This window comes from Ambystoma mexicanum, chromosome 1p, assembly GCF_040938575.1.
Source record: "Ambystoma mexicanum isolate Mex_15411 chromosome 1p, UKY_AmexF1_1, whole genome shotgun sequence".
NCBI lineage: Eukaryota > Metazoa > Chordata > Amphibia > Caudata > Ambystomatidae > Ambystoma > Ambystoma mexicanum.
This window is the reverse complement of record NC_090921.1, coordinates 1,129,602,768-1,129,621,395: the sequence shown is the minus strand read 5'-3', so window position 1 is coordinate 1,129,621,395 and position 18,628 is coordinate 1,129,602,768. Positions and strand designations below refer to the sequence as shown.

Here is an 18,628-nt window from a genome sequence, read left to right as displayed (position 1 = left end):
CTGCCATGCTCAAATCCCTCTTTGCAGAATGGGCCTCCCTCTGTCGGGTTCACTATGGCCTCTCAAATATTGCTTGTAACATTCAGGATCTTAAATATCCTTTTAAACAAACAACGTTGTGGATAATCCTCAACCGGGTTTACTCTTGTCGATACACTGTTGCCGTGTGTATTATTCTTCACCCCTACTTGTAAACAGCAAACAAACAAATGTTTCTTCGGTACTCATGAACCTTGGGCGATTGCTCTTTGCCCCTTGCTCAGATCCTTCTTGCAACTTGGGCCTCCCTCTGTCGGGTTCACTACGGCCTTACAAATGCAGCTTGCTTGCTTTATTCAAGAACCTTTAACACAGTTCATGATTTCTTAATACAGTTTGTGATTTGCTTCGTCTCCGCAGAAAGCGTGGACTTCCATTTCCTAGCTTTTTTTCAGCATTCTTCTGTCGGGTTCACACTTATCTTATTCTACACAATGTTCACGTTTGCCAAATATACAGTTCATTTTACTTTCTCACGATGCGGGATTCACTTCCCTTAGTTTCCTCTTGGCAATGGGTCAGAGACTTTCGAGTGTACAAGGGATTTGACGTGACCCTTGTAGAATCACTGACACCAACCTTTCCTAGTACTTGCAGTTACAATGCAAAAGGGGCCAGCGAGAGTCCTTCAAATGAGCACCCCTACGTCTCCTGACCACTCTGCAGCTGGCCTTCTGTGGGCTTCCCCCTAAAGTTCAAACACACACAAGTTCTTGTTTTCATCTAATGTTGCTGCTTGCAACCTTGGGCTCAATATTATTCCGCTCGCTATCAGTTCCTCCGGCTCACTGATTGTGTCGGGTCCGCTGGTTTGGCTTACTTCTGGAGTCAAGGACGTTACCACGGTAGCTAGCGTGCCTCCCGTCTATTAGCAATGCGGGAGACCCCCATACACTATTGACATCGGTCACTCCACACGTCAGCTGCACTTCCCAGTCTTGTAATTCCCTTTTTGAAGGCTTTGCAGGTATGATTTGAAAATGGCAAGGGCAGTTCCCCCCTTCGTCGTCCTTCCAGGTCTCACCTCCTTTCTCCTGCACCTCCGTTTGAACTGCCGGTTTGGTGTAGCTGTCTCCTTGTGCGTTCGGCCTTGCTCGAGGTGTGCTCTCGTGCTCTGCCTTTTATCCCTCTGGGGGCTGTCAGGTGTGCGTGGTAATTGTCAATTGCCTGACTCTGCCTGATCTGTGTATTAGGACATGTCAGGTGAACGGCTCTGGTGTTAGTCCGTTGTCTGTTACTGTGAAAGAAGGGTTTTGTGTAGGGAAAGGGGGGAGGATAGAGTTTCTAAAAGTCCTACATGGTAGGTTGGGAAAAGGTGTTACAGGGAAGGGGGTACCATGTCTCGCCCGTCGCTCCCACCTCCCCTCCTTGAGGACCCTGATCCAGGTAATCCTCCCCCACTGGTCCACCCCCACAAACTGGATCCAATAGCGATGGCTGTGTGCTGGCCACCTGGATGACAGATCCTCAGGGACTAGTAAGTGAGACACCTTCAGGTTTCTCACACTATCTAAAAATATTCTATTAAAGGAACTTTGCTGTGAAGAGGAACGTCTTTCAAAAGAGACAGTCAGAAGAAGGGAGTAATTTTCCTGACATTTCCTTTGGTTAGAATAGTGGTATGGTCAGATAGAATTCGTATTTTTGGACAGCAGACAATGGGCCTCATTACACGGATGGCGGTAGGGATTTACCGGTACCGGTAAAATACCGGTACCGGTAAATCCCTACAGCCTTACTACGAGGTCCCTTAGCGGGTTGGTGCTTTAACGCCTGCTTTTTGCAGGCGTTAAAAACCAACCCGCTAAGGGACCTCAGAGCTAATTACGGCACCGCAAAATTGTGGTGCCGTAATTAGCGCCTTCCCCATTCCCATAGAGCCCTATGGGGCAGAAATGGGAATGGGGAAGGGCAATGGCGGAAGGGGGATTTACCGCCTCACCAACCTTGGAATGGGGCGGTAAATCCCCTTTCCGCCAAGGCGGTGCCGGTATTTTACCGGCATGAGCCATGGCGCTAATAGCGCCATGGCTCACCACCTTCCGCGTAATGAAGCCCAATGTCTTTGTCTCGAGAGTCACAACAATGGATGAGTACCTTGTTTATACAGGCAGGGCAGGTGTCAAAAGGTGTGTATTGGAGTAAGGCTGTGAGCCCCATCCCTAAAGGTTTTCCCGCCTGGAAGATAAACAAAGAATGAGACACCTTCACGGAATAAGACAGTTACATAGATACATATGTTTGGTTCTATGTGAAATGACCTCACTTTAAAGGTCTCAAGAGAAAAAGACAGATTTACTTTGACCGATTTTCTTTTGATCGGAAAACCCTCACTGTAAAGGTCTTTTTCTCTTGAGACCTTTAAAATGAGGTTTTCCCCTTTTCTTTTTATACTTGAGGGTTCCACCCCCAAGCCCCCAATTGTTCTACTGCTCACCTTCTCCCGCGTGATTTCAGCCCCAGCCCCCTCCCCCGCCCCACCCTTTCTCACAGGATTTCAGTCCCAGCCCCCACCCCAGAATAAAAAAAAAAAAACACACCAACACCCGTTCTCCTCACTCTCCACTTCCTGGTCCAGCAGAGCCTGTCAGCCCGTGCGCAAATCGTGTGCAGCAAGGGCGTGACAGTTCGCTTTAGAAAGACCACTCGGTGCGGTCACAGAGCAGTCTTTCTAAAGCGAACTTTTAGTGAAAAGATCTTTTGAAAAATATCTTTTCACTGGGAACGATATATTTTGCATCAAACAAAGCACTCGAGCGGAGAGGCGACAACATATGTTTTGCTAAGGCTCTGTGGCTTACTTACAATATTTGGGGTCCTTATATACAGCTTTTTAGCTGTGTTAGCATGATCTGTACATATAACAGAGTCCTTAACAGACAAATCACTGGCAGGGTGAACAGAAAACTGGTGAGTAATTATAGTGAAATACAAATAGACATCCAGGGGAGGCTCAACATGTTTTTTCTTTCCTTAGCCTGAGCTCAGGGGGAGGGTCCCCACCTGCTGGTATTTGTGCATGCTATTTTGACCGCAAGGTATTTCCTAGCTTGAGAGCAGTGCCTGCAACTTAAAATATACACACACCAGGGTCGTTTGGAATTTCGCTGGACTGTCGTGCGACATTATAACAGAGAGAAAAAAAGAGAACTGGTGTTCATGTCATGTATATTTCCACAAACGGCCCTTTGAACATTAGTTCTACTTAATGTTGTATCTATAAGCGTGTGTTCTGATATACAGGTTGGGAAGGGAAAGGAGACTCAGTACTAATGTCAATAGCCATTATTTCTTGTATTGCTACATCTTGCATTATCAATGCATTACTAACAGATGAAACAGGGAGTTTGAGAAACCGGACAAGTGCCTGGCAGCAAACAGGTAGACAATGTAGAATAAAACAGGCCCTTAAGAAAAATAAGAGAACTATAATTTTGAAAGCACCAATTTTCCATCCAAAAGAGCTGATGTTGGACCACAAGGATCTAGTAAGGTCAAATGTGCCAGTGGGCACGTGGACATGTTCAGCAATACCATGCAGCTTCTTTATTGCTTCTCGAACAGAAGTGGAGGTGTCGGGCACATAGGCACAGCAATTTACCCCTGGGATTTTGCATACGCCTCCCTTTTCTGCAAGTATCATATCTAAAACCAACCTATTTTGCAAGGCTACAAGGCATACCGCCTGTAATTCTACAGTGAAATTACTCAATATTTCAGTGGTTTCATTAATAGTTGCTTTTAACAATCTAACCAGGCGACGGATATCCCTAAAGGTTATAGCAGGGCCAGACCAGGAAATGATTGCTTTCATGTGATAGCAAGATATTTGTGCACCAGTATCGTCCTGAATAACAGTTCTGCGATGCCTGGTGGGGTTGTCAACAACAGGGGGTTTGATAGATATGGCTGGAAATACAAATCCTAAATGGCAACATCCACTCCAATGTTGAGGTACCCAAGTGCAAGCGTTAAGCCCACAAATGAAATACACTGAGTCGCCAACATAAAGGGAAACACCAGGAATGGCGAGTGTCATGTTGCAGTTGGTGCTATATCCTAGGAATTTAGAACCATTGTTCCCAATACAAACGGCCCCTGATATGTTCGAGGCCCGGAGATGCAGGGAAGAGATGGAAATTAAATGAGGGTTATTATCCAATAGCTTTGTAGTAGTAGAACCGGGGTGCGGCAGTCACTAAGGAAGCCCGTGAGGAAAAAGGATTAAAGACATATGACAAAGGGATAGCAGCATTTAGAAGAATAACAAATTCACTGGCTCCTTTGCGCAGCACCTGCTGTTGTAACTGAGCATACAAAGAGGAGGAGGAAGAACGGGAGACATAGCGGATAGTTTCTATCCACAATAAAGCCATGTGTAAAGCATAACATGAAGCAAAGAACGGGAGAGGCAAATGTTGCAGCAGGAGTCCTTCCTCTACAAGGGCAGGAAATTGTAAACATACATTGCAATTACTGCGTTGAACCATCTTGTGTGTATTATGCATAAGGGTAACAAACACATTTCTGCTAATTAATTCACAATGATAATACTGACCAGGAGGTAAAGTTGCCATTGTAACATTAGGAAAGGGCACAGGTGTAGATTTAATCGAAAGCGACCAAAACATATCACATAACACAAAAATGCCAAGTAGCATAAGCAGGATCCCAAAACATAAAAACATAAAGTGCAATCTCGAATGATACCATTTCCTGTTAATGCGTGATACTTGATATTTGTAGGGCAATTGTCTTTTATCATGAGGAAAATAATGGAGAGGCTTGGTCAGTATATTCGTGGAGGCGGCAAATATATTTTTGGAGTGTTCAAAATATCTCACCCGCAGGTAGTCCTTTAAAGATGACGGTCTTGGCCACCGGGTAGATGCTCTCTCCTGAGGGTGTTCCCACATATTCTGTTTGTTATTTGGCAGTTTCATTAAAGCTTTCTTGGTCTCAGATTATAGTGTGGCCTCTCTGCTTGTCCTACAACGTCTTTGGGGCACACTACACTTGGGGGAAACAATCAAAGTTCTTTTTTCCAGTCGTCGTTTCTGCAGAAGAAAAAACAAGTGGTGCAGCGACACAGCAGTCCTTAGGTTGTTTGTGTGGCAGGAGGGGTAGAGGTGCTTTCTTGCCATGGCTGGCATGAATCCAGTTTTTGTTTCTGTCACACCTGGCGGCCATTTGTGTTGCCAGGAGCACCTGCACCAGCCCTTTCCACCTGGGTGGCAGACCTGAGGTACGTTGAAAGTTCCAGGCAGGATAGAGTGTCCCAGACCGTCCAATTACTGGGGTAGTCAGTCTTTGACCTGTTTATGAATAATGGACAATGCTAAGCTTTCCCAACATTATGTGTGTCACAGATAATACAATTTTTACAAAACGTTATTGCTGATTTACGAATATTTGGGTTAGTCCAAAGTATAAATAATAATGTAATCATACTATCCGCCCCTATGTGAGCCGCTTCATGGGCGACTGATATCATCATGGGTACATATTTATTTGGCAACATCCATCTCCGCTTGATTCCCCTGTCCACCCAACACCAATCCTCAAAAACTGCATCAATCTCCCATTGTTTCAATTCCTGACAGGTAGCATCTGCTTGGATACTGACTATTATGTCAAGTGTATTCTCAAAAGGGGGATGGTCTGTTGTGCGTGGACAGGAAACAGGAGTGAGAATATGGGGTTTGGGCAGTTGTCTTTGCAATTGTGTCCGCAAATGCATTGCTTTTGCCCACGTGGCCATTGATTTTCCTTGCTTTCTGCCCAGCATAATCTTTCCATTTTTGATAAGTCTTCCACTAATTTCCTTTGGTCCCTTTGCTGACAACTTTCTCTGAGGTACCCTAATTTTTCTAAGTCTAAAGTCCTATGCTCTGTAATTTGTAAATTGGGATTATCAGCAGTATATCGGTGCCATTCCTACAAAAATAACACCACCCCATGTCTTTTTACCATTGATTAAACTCCCGGGGAACCTTCTGGGGGAGTCGAAACATGCTGTTAACATTTATTTAAACATTTTCTACACCCTCAACATTTGGTGCTTGCATTTCCCATGTTTCAAGAGCATCAATACACCTGTAATTACAAGGTTGAAATTTGTCTATGTTCACTTAAAACAGCGGTCCCCAAATATTGCAAACTAAAGAAAAATATAGCATGCATTCGTACATTTTTTTCAATCAGCACCGATCGCACTGGTTATTCTGTTGTCCTTCCGCTCACTCAGTCCAGTTTGTACTGGTGTCTCTAAAGAAAAAATACTATTCAAGATGAGGACCTCGGTCAGGGTAAATTAATGGGCCTCAATACACGTTGTGCGCTAAAAATCTCAAATTACCGCTCTTAATGTGTCCGCCCTCGCAAGAGGGCGCTAATAGCATACCATTACGAGTACGCGGACACGAGCATAGCGCCATGCCGGTAATGACCCTACCGCCATGCCGCTAAAGTCCCCAAAAAGTCTCTTATCGCCTTCGATGAAAGTGCAGATAGCACCTCCGCCCTCACGCTACAAGCAAATAGCGGTCACCGCTATTAGCGGTGACCGTTAAATTGCGGAACCGGAAATAGCGTCATCGCACAGGAACGGGAAAGAGCACGGCGGCCATCTTTAAAAACACAATCCATTGCCATCCTCTGCCCCCTGGACCTGTTTGGAGTAGCTTGCAGTAGGAAATCCTCAGGGACACCCTCAACATGCCCAAGGCATTAAAAAAAAACACCGACCGGCAGCGGAAAGAAAAATTTACCTCAGAGGAGCTATTAATGCTGACCCAGACCCTAGCTGACAATGCCGCCGTGGTCTTTGCCAGCGACATGCGGCGGGAGACACTCATGAAAAAGAAGGCAATCTGGGCTGAGGTCGCATTGAAAGTCAGTGCTGTGGGCACCACCACCGCAAAGTGCGTGAGTGCCGAAAGAGGTGGGATGACCCGAAACTCCGGGTGAGAAGCATCCTTGCCGAAAACCACAACATTGCCACAGCAGGTGGATCTGGGTCGCCCATAAAACTGAAAGAATGGGAGGAGACCTGCACCAACCTCATTGGAGTGGAATGCATAGAGGGAGTCGGGACGATGGAGCATGGCGTGGCAACCACTTCAGATGGAGGTGAGTGTACACATGAAAGCATGCAATGTGAATCTACTGGTCCCCCCAAATGTGAGCCCAGAATCACCTCATGGATGGCCAAACATCCACACATGCATCACTCCCTGGCCATGTCAGTGTCAGACCCAAACACACACACATGCACACATCACCAGAGACAAGTGCCACACACAACCATGCAAGGATGAGCCACTGAACTGACACATCACCTGCATCCTTAACAATGTAGTCAAAATGCCCACAACTGCATTATTGATGTATAATGCATTAAGTACATAGAACCGTAACCAATGACATCCCCCTTCTTGTCCCCGACAGGCTCACATACAGACAGTGAGGATGCTGGCAATGCATCTCAGGCACCCCCTGTGCATAAGAAAACAAGGGCTTTGGACACACAGGACACCCCCCACAACATCAAGGGGCAAAGGCAGAAGGGTCCAGATGCAGAGTGTGAAACATCGGTGGAGCGCCACTTCCTCCGCCGCTCCTCACGCACCACCAGGCGCACGTCTACGCGGCCTCCCAATGCTGGTGTTGGCAATGGCCAATAGGGAGTGCATGGTGAAGCCTCCGCGTGCATGGCTGGAGGGAAAAATTGTGGCAGACACATGCGGAACTGTTGTGGTTGGAAGGGTGTTATGGGACTGTTGTGGGGGGGGGTCGGGCAAGGGTGTTATGGGACTGTTGTGGGAGTGGGGGGGAAGGGTGTTATGGGACTGTTGTGGGGGGTGGGGGTAAGGGTGTTATGGGACTGTTTGGGGGTGGGGGGGAAGGGTGGTGTGATGTTTGGGGACATGCACATTTTCTTCTTTACGTTCCTTATACACTGGTGTTTGAACAAAACAAAGGCTTGGACTTCTTCATTGTGTATGTGTACTTTATTGACGCCATGGTCCATTGTGCGCTTCCAAACAGACACCAGTGCATTACTACACATATCCATGTGACAGTACGAAACCATGTTACTCAGAATATTTGGTTGATCAGATGCTGTCTCACAGCACGTCCCTCCTGGCCATCCCCTCTTGCATGACCTGCATCCCCTTCACCTCCGTCTTCATCACCATCATCATACTCATCAGGTGCTTCTATTTCAACGTCAGGGGGCAGTGGCACATTCCGTCTGATACACATATTGTGCAGCATGACATGCCATGGTAATCCTGGCCACCTTCTCATGGCCATACAGGAGAGCGCCACCAGACCTGCTAATGCACCTAAAGCGTGTCTTCAAAAGGCCAAAAGTCTGCTCGATCACAATGCGGGTACGGGTATGTGCACGATTGTATTCCTCTTCGTGCCTGTTCTGTGGGTTCCGTACAGGGGTGAGGAGCCACCTCTTCAGGGGATAGCCGGCATCACCTGTATGGGGGGACGAATGGGGTCCTGTTACTGTTCACCTCAAGAGCGGCCTGTTCATATCACACAAATTGACTTTTCATTGTGATTGAAGTACACAATTAACAGCATACATGCAGATGGTCTGTGTGACTGCAATGTGCAAAGGTGAGCTCGACCCTGCAAGTAGACATGCCCCATTAATGCCTCCAACATTAATTGACATGTCCTGGGTCAGGCCAGGTCTTAGGTGTCCCTGGGCCCAGGCAGATTTGGTACCACACTGCTGGTGTTATGCCATTCCAACATTGATGTTCCCATGCTGAGAGGCATCACTTCAGTGGTGCTATAGGTGCGTGGTGCAATGCTATGGCTAGGGGTGATCCCTTTGCATGCTTTCAAGGGCACATTGCATTATTGATGTTGTGCTGGACTAATTCTGTATGACTATCTTGACGGCATGTATGACATTTGTGTATTTTGTGGCGTGGAATGTTGTGCAATGTGGATGGATGTTTAAGGTTTCTAGACCTGGATTGTCATCTATGTTGTGTAGCTTATACTTGCATGTCTGTTCATCTCAAGTACGTTGCGGCCTTCCCAGATGGACATTGGCGTACATCTGTATGTGCATTCGTCCGACGGACGACAAGCTACACCCATTTCGAGTATGTATATCTCTCCCCCCCCAATCACACCCAGTTGGAGTATGTATCTTTCCCCCCCCCCAATCACACTGCCATGTGCTTGCCCTGCTACTCACCAAGTAGCTACGAACATTGTCCGGCTTGTCGCTCCATGTAGTGTGGGATAGTTGAGTTCCGCAGGACCATGGAATCATGGGTTGATCTGGGAAATCGGGCACAGCAATGTGTGATTATCTTGTTGGTGTCACATACCATTTGGACATTGATGGAGTGGAATTGCTTCCTGTTTCGTAGACTACTTCATTGTGATGTGGTACAACCAATTCCACATGGGTACAGTCGATGGCCTCGATGCAACTTGGGATGCCTGCCAGTGAATAGAAGCCAACTTTGGTGTTTGCAATCTCCTGGGCAGCCCGTGGCATGAATATGTGTTCAGGTGCATGCTTCAGGAGGGCATCAAGTACCTGGTTCAGCGTGCGTGAGAATACTGGTTGTGAGATGCCATGCATCTGCCCCACTGTATGCTGGTAGGTGCCTGTGGCCAGGAAGTGGAGCACAGTCACCACCTTGAGTAGAGGGGGGATGGCAGTTCGGATGTCTCTGAGGCTCACAATGTCGTTGTGTATCATGTCCACGATGCTGGTGATGGTATCCCAGTCCAGACGGTACAGGGTGTGTATCTGCTCTGGGGTTAGGTTAAATGGACTGGCTCTGATCCTGGGGATTGGTGGGCGCCTCTGTGGTATGATTAGGTGCCGTGGTGGTGCTTGCTGTGCCTGTCTTGCCCTCCTCCTCTTCCTCCTGCGTCTCCTCTGTGCTGCCTGTTGTTGTTGCTGCTGTGCTGCTATCATGTCCTCCAGCCCATGTAATGCTGCAAGTATTGGAACCATCTTGGTGTGGGAAGGGGTGTGGTGTGCTCCTTTTGAGCTGCCACACTCTCCATTGCCTCCACCTCTGCTGATTGTGTCCACCTGTGGCAGGTGGGAACACTGCTCAGTTCTCTTAACGGGTGGTTTGCGATAGCGGTATTAGCGCCATGGCGGAAAAGAGGTTTTGGGGGCTTTACCATGCTGCTATTGGCATGTCCACTTGCCTTGTGATGCTGTGCTATTAGCGGCATGGCATTATTTACGGGATGGAGGGTCGCGCGCACGCGGACTGCCCGCTATTAGTGGCACCATACTTAGCGGTGCTGCTAATAGCGGTGAGCCGGGTCGTAATTCGCATGGGGATTTAACGTTACCGGTATTCCATTATCGGTAATGTTAAATCCCTACCGCCTACCGTGTAATGAGGCCCAATGTGTCAGGCAATCTGGCGAGGGTTGACTTAGACCGTGGCTGCAGAAAAAAGCAAAGTCCAAATTGTGCAGTGCGTTTCCAAGGTCATTCATCATCCGTCGCCTTCTCTCAACCGCGGTACACAGTCCGTCTGGATTTAGTTCTGACGAGGTACCATCTACAGGGTGCCATCTGACAAAAGGCACAAATTGGAAATTGGAGTAAGGCTGTAAGCACCCTCCCCAAAGATTTTCCAGCCTGGAAGATAAACAAAGAATGAGACACCTTCACAGAATAAGATAATCACATAGATACATCTATTTAGCATCAAACAAAAGGAAACAACATATGTCTCGCTAAAGCTCTCTGGCTTTCTTACAATCTGTCGGGCCGTACAGCTTTTTAGCTGCGTTAGCATGACACGTAAATATAACAGAGCCCTTAACAGATAAATCACTGGCAGGGTGGACACGAAACTGGTGAGTAATTATAGTGAAATACAAAAAGACATGCAGGGGGAGGCTCAACGTGTGTTTGTTCTATCCTTAAACTGAGCGCAGAGGGAGGGTCAACACCTGATGGTATTTGTGTGTGCTATTTTGACTGCAGGATATTTCCTAGCTTGAGAGCAGTGCCTACAACTTAAAACATACACACAGAGGTTGTTTGGGATTTCGTTGGACTGTCATGTGACATTATAACAGAGAAAAAGAAAGAGAACTGGTGTTCATTTAATCTATATTTCCACACAGGGACCACCCTCATAGTAATAGGGATAGATGGACATTATTCTTATAGTTTAATAAAACATTGTCTGGAAAGGTCAACATTGTGCCCGCGTCCTTCTGGCCCGCCACAGAGAGTAAGGAACAAGTTACTTACCTGTAACTGTTCTCCAGCATGGGTCTGGCATGGATTCACATGCTCATGAATATTCCCCGTCGTCAGGCCGGGAATCCTCGGTATAGGAAAAAATCAGTATCAGTTTTGTTTCTGATCTGTCTTTCTCAGTAGTAACCAATCACTGGTCTCTGGGTCATACTGCCCCCAGCCAATGACTGCCCTCACCCTAAGCCCCACCCCTGGCAGCCATCCTCAGATTTGGTAGCACGTGAAGTGGCAGTATGACCAAGTGAAGAGCCGCAGAGGGGTAGGCGGGAGGGTTCGCATGTGAATCCATGCCAGACCCATGCTGGAGAACAACAGTTACAGGTAAGTAACTTGTTCCTTCTCCAGCATGGGGTCTGGCATGGATTCACATGCTCATGAATATAAGAATACATAGTTGTATAAACATGCACAACCACGGGAGGTGGCAAAAAGGCTCAATATCAAGCAATACAACAACTCAACATTAAGCAACTCTTACCTCCTCATCAGGCTCACCTCAGGCGAACAGGTTGCGCAGCACTGCCTGGCCGACTCTGGACTCCTCCCTGGAATCCCGGTCGACGCAGTAGAATCTCGTGAAGGTGTGCGTCGACCTCCACGTAGCAGCCCTGCAGAGTTCGAGCAGGGGCACACCAGACAGGAACGCCGTATTAGCAGCGATCGCTCTGGTCGAATGGGCCCTCGGACGGCCTGGCAACGGTCGGTTTGCCAACCGGTGACAGTGCATGATGCAGCCGGAGAGCCATCTGGAAATGGAAGTCTTCGAGAGAGCCTTCCCTTGATTCACAGGTCCAAAGTTCACAAACAGCTGTGATGTCTTCCGAAAACTCTTCGTGCGGTCCACGTAGAACTTCAGCGCTCTAGCTACATCCAGCGAGTGCAGAGTGCTCTCAGCCGGCGACGAAGGCGACGGGAAGAAAACTGGAAACACCAAGGGCTCGTTGAGGTGGAAGTCCGACGGCACCTTGGGCATGAAGGAGGGGTGCGTCCTCAGCACCACCCTTGTGTCGTGAAAAGTCAAGTAAGGAGGCTTGCAAGACAGGGCCTGGATCTCTCCCACTCGTCGTGCAGAGGTGATGGCCACGAGGAATGCTGTCTTCCACGACAGAAACTTCAACGGCACTGAATGCATATGCTCGAATGGGGCCCCCCCATGAGCCTAGTCAGCACCACGTTGAGCTCCCACGGACAGGGCAGGGGCCTTCACCGGCGGGAATGATCGGAACAGTTCTTTCATAAATTCCTTCACCAGTCGATGAGACCACAAGGACGCCCGTCCTGTAGTTCTGGTGTAACGTGAGACGGCAGCCAGATGTACCTTGATGGAAGCGTGAGACAGGCCAGCCTTGGCCAAGGACAATAGGTACGGCAATACTTGAGGGGCCGTAATCCGCAGAGGGTTACTCTTCTGTGTACGGCACCAGACAGAGAACCTCTTCCATTTGTGCCCGTAGCACTTGAGGATGCCCTGGCCTTCGCAAGAACCTCTCTGCAGTCGGCCGGGATGTCGTATCCTCCAAACTCTAGTGCTGCAGGAGCCAGGCCTGCAAGTTCAGCGACTCTGGATCGTGATGAAGAATGGCGCCTCCTTCTCTGGAGAGAAGATCCGCGTCCGTCGGCAGCTTGACTGGTGTGGACGCTGACAAGTCCAGAAGGTCCGGGAACCAGATCTGCCTCGGCCACGCCGGTGCGACGAGGATCATCCTGCACCGGGACCTCTTGAGCTGGTTGACGAGCCGGAGTAGCAACGGCAACGGCGGGAACGCATAAAGGAACAGGCCGTCCCAAGGGAACGAGAAAGCATCGCCCATGCTCCTCGGTTGGGGAAACCTGCTGGCGAACCTCCGGCACTTGGAGTTCGCCGCCGTCGCAAAGAGATCGATCTGGGGTTCGCCCCATCGTCGTAAGAGTCGGTCCACTTGATCCTGGCGCAGTTCCCACTCGTGGCACGAGCGCAGCTCTCTGCCGAGTGAGTCGGCGATGGTGTTTTTTATCCTTGCCTGCCAGATGAAAGGGTACCAGAAACATCCCTTGGGCGACGGCCCAATGCCACAGATCCTGGGCTTCCTTGGATAGGGCAGGGCATCTGGTTCCGCCCTGCTTCCGAATGTAAAACATCGTGGTGGTGTTGTCGGTGAAGATCCTCACCACCTTGCCCTTGAGGGACGGAAGGAAGGACCTGAGGGCCCAGAACACTGCACGGAGCTCCAAGATGTTGATGTGGCGAGTCTTCTCCTCCGGGAACCAAACGCCTCTCGCGTGGAGACCCCCTGTGTGAGCTCCCCAACCTTCAAGGGAGGCATCCATCGTCACCGTCACCTGGTGGGCTGGTGCTAGGAAACCTGTTCCCACCGTCAGATGAGAGCAGACACCCCACCATCGTATTGCCTGACGGAACGCTTCGTCGAGCGGGATCCTGTCCTCGAAGCTGCCCGTCGTCTGGATCCAGTGGGCGTCGAGGAATTCTTGCAAGGGCCGCATCCGAAGTCTGCAGTGGCGCACCAGATAAATGCAGGAGGACATCATTCCGAGGAGGGACTTGATAGACCTCACTCTGGCCACGTCCGTGGCTAGCAGACGTTGCACCTTTCCCAGGATGGTCCTTATCCTTTCCTGCGACCGTGAGGCCCGCCGCACCACTGTCGAGCTGTGCTCCCAGAAACAGGGCGACTTGCGACGGGACCAGGTGGGATTTTGGAAAGTTGATGGAGAACCCCAGGTCCATGAGCAGCTGGACGGTCTTCGCAGTGTGTTCCACGGCGAGCTCCCTTGTCCTTGCCCGTATGAGCCAGTCGTCCAGGTAGGGGTAGACGTGGATCCCCTGCAGGCGCCGCCACCGGTGCTAGGCACTTGGTGAACACCCTGGGCGCCGATTTTAATCCGAACGGGAGGGCCTTGAACTGGTAGTGCCGCCCTTTGACCACGAACCTGAGGAACTTTTGGTGTCTCTTTAGAATAGGGATGTGGAAGTATGCATCCTCCAAGTCCAACGATGACAGGAAATCGCCCTCCTCCAGCTGTCCCAGCACGTGCTGGAGGGTGACCATCCGGAACGTCTGTGCCTTGATGTATTTGTTCAGTCGTCGCAGGTCCAGGATGGGACGCCATCCTCCTGTCTTCTTTACGAGGAAGTATCTTGAGTAAACTCCGGAGCCCCGAAGCCTCTTTGGAACGAGCTCGATGGCACCTTTCCTGAGCATCGCCCTTACTTCCAACAACAGTTGAGGGACGCGATTTTCCTTCCTGGCCACGGGAGGAATGCGGGGGCACGTCTTGTGGAACTCGAGGGCGTGCCCCAGGGCCAGGGCGTCCAGCACCCAATGGTCGGTGGAGATGGACTCCCACACGCCGACGAACTTCGTCAGCCGGCCTCCCATAGGGGTGCTTCGGCGGGGGCCCGACCCAACGGTCAGTTCAATCTTGCTTGGAGGCCGCTTTGCCTCCTTGACCACTTTGGCGACGACGGCGGGATCCACCTGACTTGCCGCGTCCCCTGTAGGCCTCCTGCGACGAAGATCTTGCCGCTTGACGGTACGTAGAGGAGCTGCTGCCGGCTCCCTTGGAGGCACCCTGTCTGCCTCCGGAGCTCCGAAAGGACGGCTGTCGCTGTTGGAGCACACCCAGTGCACGGCCCGTCTCTGTGTCTGTCTTGATCGCCTGAAGGGACTCATCAACCGCCTTGCCAAAAAGGTTGTTCCCATCGAAGGGCATGTCCAAAACCTTGGTCTGTACGTCCTGGCGGAAATCCGTCGCCTTGAACCATCCTCGTCGTCTAAGGCAAACGCTGTTGCCCAGCTGACGGAAACCGGTGTCGGCGATGTCCGTAGCCACCGTCATGGCGTGGTCCGAAGCAATCTCACCTTCCTGTAAGATTTCCAGGGCCTCAGCCCTCTTGGTGTCCGGAAGGAAGTCCAACAGAGGGGCGATCTTGAACCACAACTCCCTGTCGTAGCGGGCTACGATGGCCAGGGCGTTGGCCGCTTTGATGGTCGTCGCTGCAGATGAGATGACCCGTCGTCCCATCGCATCCAGCTTCCTACCCTCGCCATCCGGCGGGGAGGTTGAAGTCAAGGCTGATGCCCCCCCCCCCGCTTTCTTCTTGGCCACCGCCGAAACGACCGAATCCGGGATAGGTTGCGCCCTGAGGCACAAGGGGGCAGCGTCGGGCACCCGGTACTTCTTCTCGTACCGGTGCCTCTTCGCAGGAGCCGTGGCAGGGTTCTTGAGGAGGGCGAGTCCCTCATCCCAGATGTCATCAAGAAGCGGTACGGCGAGGACCGTCTTCCTTTTAGCCTCGCGAAGTTGGTAAAGGAACCCTTCCTTCTTTTCTTCGGGGCAGAGCTGGAAGAGCTCAGATGCCCTGGAAATCATAGCATGGAAGGATCCAATCTCGTCGGGCGGGGACTCCCGGGCAGGGGGCGACGGGGGACACGTCCCGTCGTCACCTCCGTCGTCATCCGTACCCGTCGTAGTCGTGTCCATGCCTGTATCATCCCTGTGGGTAGTGGACCGGGGGGAAGGCAGAGAAGGCCGCAGAGGCAGGAGAGGAGGCCTAGGATGCGTCGTCCTCCTCTTAAGTGGTGGGCTCTCCGAAGGTCCTGGCTCCGGTTCCCCCGTCGGGTCTGGCTCAGGTACCTCTTACCTTCCAGCCAGTTGGTGAGACGGAGGTGGCGATCCTTCATGGTCCGCTCCGACATGTTCCCACAAAACGCGCAGTCCTTTTCCTTGTGTGTCTTGTCCTCATGGAGACAGTAGAGGCATAACGAATGCTCGTCCTCCTTGAAAACGTTCTGAAGCTGGCATCCAGGGCAGGTCCTGAACAGCCGGGCGTCGAGCTCCCTTTCTCCTGGGCCATGTCCGGGGTAGGCCTCGGAACTTCTGGAATCCTCCAAAAGCGTAACTCGACGAAATCTTCACCCTTGAGGGGCGTAGAAACTCCGAAACGGATCCCTGTTGATCGGAAGTAGAAACGGTGGAGCTTGAGGCTCTATTTAACCGAAAAAATGAGAATATCTCCTGAAAAAAGTGCGAAAATGCAGCAAAAGCTCGAGAGCTACAGCACGAGGACTCCCAACACTTGAACGTGCAGTAAAACTCTGAGGATGGCTGCCAGGGGCGGGGCTTAGGGTGAGGGCAGTCATTGGCTGGGGCAGTATGACCCAGAGACCAGTGATTGGTTATTACTGAGAAAGACAGATCAGAAACGAAACGGATACTGATTTTTTCCTATACCAAGGATTCCCGGCCTGACGACGGGGAATATTCATGAGCATGTGAATCCATGCCAGACCCCATGCTGGAGAAAGAGCATGCGGAATAATGATACAGTAAAAGATGTTGGTAGTGGGAGTTAGTAGTAGTTGGAAGTAGTTGTAGCAGCCGTGAAGAATAAGACTAGAGGGAAGACGGTAGTAGAGCGACAGTGTAAATAACATAGTAGGAATAATAGTAGAGGGAGAATAGTAAGAGCGACGGAGCGGGAGAATAGAAGTGGTGGTAGGAGCAGAGAGATGATAACAGAAGAATAGCAAGAGGCAAGAACGTGGAGTGAGAGGAAGGCGGAAAGAGAAGATAACAGCAGAGGTAGACGTAGAGAAGTTTGAGGTAAGATCGATAGAAGAACAGTAGTAAGAAGTGAAGTAAGATCACAAAGGTTGGAGGTGGAAAGAGGGAGTGAGATCAGAGGGACTAGAACACAGTGGGATGGGAACATTGCGACACCCAGTGTAGAGGGGGGTCAGGTGAGACTGTGTGTGCAAGGAGGGGAAGAAGGCACCATCCCTATCTCCCCAGACACTAAGCAGGATAGGCCAGGGGAAGACTAGACGGCCCCTAGGAAATCAGTCAACCATAAAATTAGGAAACCACCATCAGCCTTAGTCAGAACTACAGACACACAGAGGCCTCCTTTGGCCAGCAACAAATATCCATTTAAGAAAGCCTGAGTTAGGGAGGTGGGTAGAAGGCTGGGGCAGCAATAGCGAGAAAGGGATGCCCAAACTCCAAACATCCCTTAAGAACCCGGTAGAACCTAAAGACAATTTTTAAGAACCCGCAACCGCGTATTTGTTGCACAAATCACCAATAAACACCATTGGACTGTCAGACAGCGTTGAAGTGGTTATTTGTGGTGGGCTGACCCGCCACATCAACTTAGCGGCACTGGAGTCCTTTGCGACCAACAAACATAATGTCCACCTGTACATCTGGAAGAGCTGTTATTTATTTTCATGACATGCTTATGTAACTTTTCTTTTACTCCTGGATAAATTGACAATGAAGTTACCAGGAGTGGTGGTTGAATCAAATGGACTCCAAGGTAGCCACTAGGTCCCGAAGCTCTGTATGCGATTACCATGTGATGTAGGGAGGCAGCTGGAGGGCAGTGCTGTTACACACTCCCACACAACTCCATTTCCGATCTGCACACACCCACAGTCATACTATCACTGCGCATTTACTTTAATCCAGCTCTCCCACAGAGTCACGCACACACACAGATACCTTCAATAGACCTTACCTGTGACACCCGCTGTAATGTCTTCATCCACGCTGGCGTCTGCACCCAGCAGGGCCTAGGCGGTTGGCTGCCCATGGACGCAGATCTCTTCTGGGTGCCAACATGACCATTTCACTGCGCATGTGCAGTGGCCTGGCTCCCGTGCATGCATGGTGCATGCCAACCTCAGAGGTATCCCTGGCAATGCCATGCTGCCAGCCTCATTTTCATAGAGGAAGGGGTATTTAAAACCAGGAGGGGATTTGTATGCCTCCTGCAATGCTACCCAAGCATAGTGCTTGCCCGGAAGCTGTGGGACAACCGCTTGCACCCTCTTATTGAGCCACCCAGCGTCCCCTCCAGATCTCCTGTACGCCCCTTAACCTGTCTGGCGTCTCAGCACGTCACTGGGGCTTCCTGAGCTGGCAGGCATTCAATTCTGCTTCTACTGCATTTTGTTTCCTCTGCGGCTCTGTAATGTCGTTCCCGTTTGCCGTCCACGTTCCTTCCTCCTTTCGGCAACGCCGACCAAAGGTCTACTCCTGCAAACCTTCCGACCATAAGACACAGCCGACTGCCAGCGTCCTTGGAGCGCTCTGACTCCGGATCGGTAACACGGATTTGCATCCAGCGAGAGCGCATCACGCGAGTGCTGCTCGAGAGCTGTTTGGCGACATTTGGCCCCATCCCACTGGGATTATAGCAACAGTCTGCGGTGTGGCTTTACACAAATCTGGAAAGGTGAATGAAGGACTTTGAAGAAATGTTATTACAAGGACACGAACGGATATTTGGCC

The 18,628-nt window shown here is 50.4% G+C and overlaps 1 long non-coding RNA gene across 2 annotated transcripts in view; it reads right to left on the bottom strand.

Annotated features, from left to right (window-relative positions):
- Positions 1–18,628, bottom strand: part of LOC138449617 (uncharacterized) — a 166,036-nt gene that overhangs the window by 60,219 nt on the left and 87,189 nt on the right. The window contains exon 4 of one of the 2 annotated variants that reach the window (XR_011260173.1): positions 4,884–5,354. This is a non-coding gene — a long non-coding RNA (uncharacterized lncRNA). Of the gene's footprint in view, positions 1–4,516; positions 5,355–18,628 lie in introns of those variants that run through there. The other variant, XR_011260172.1, reaches the window with a different exon arrangement.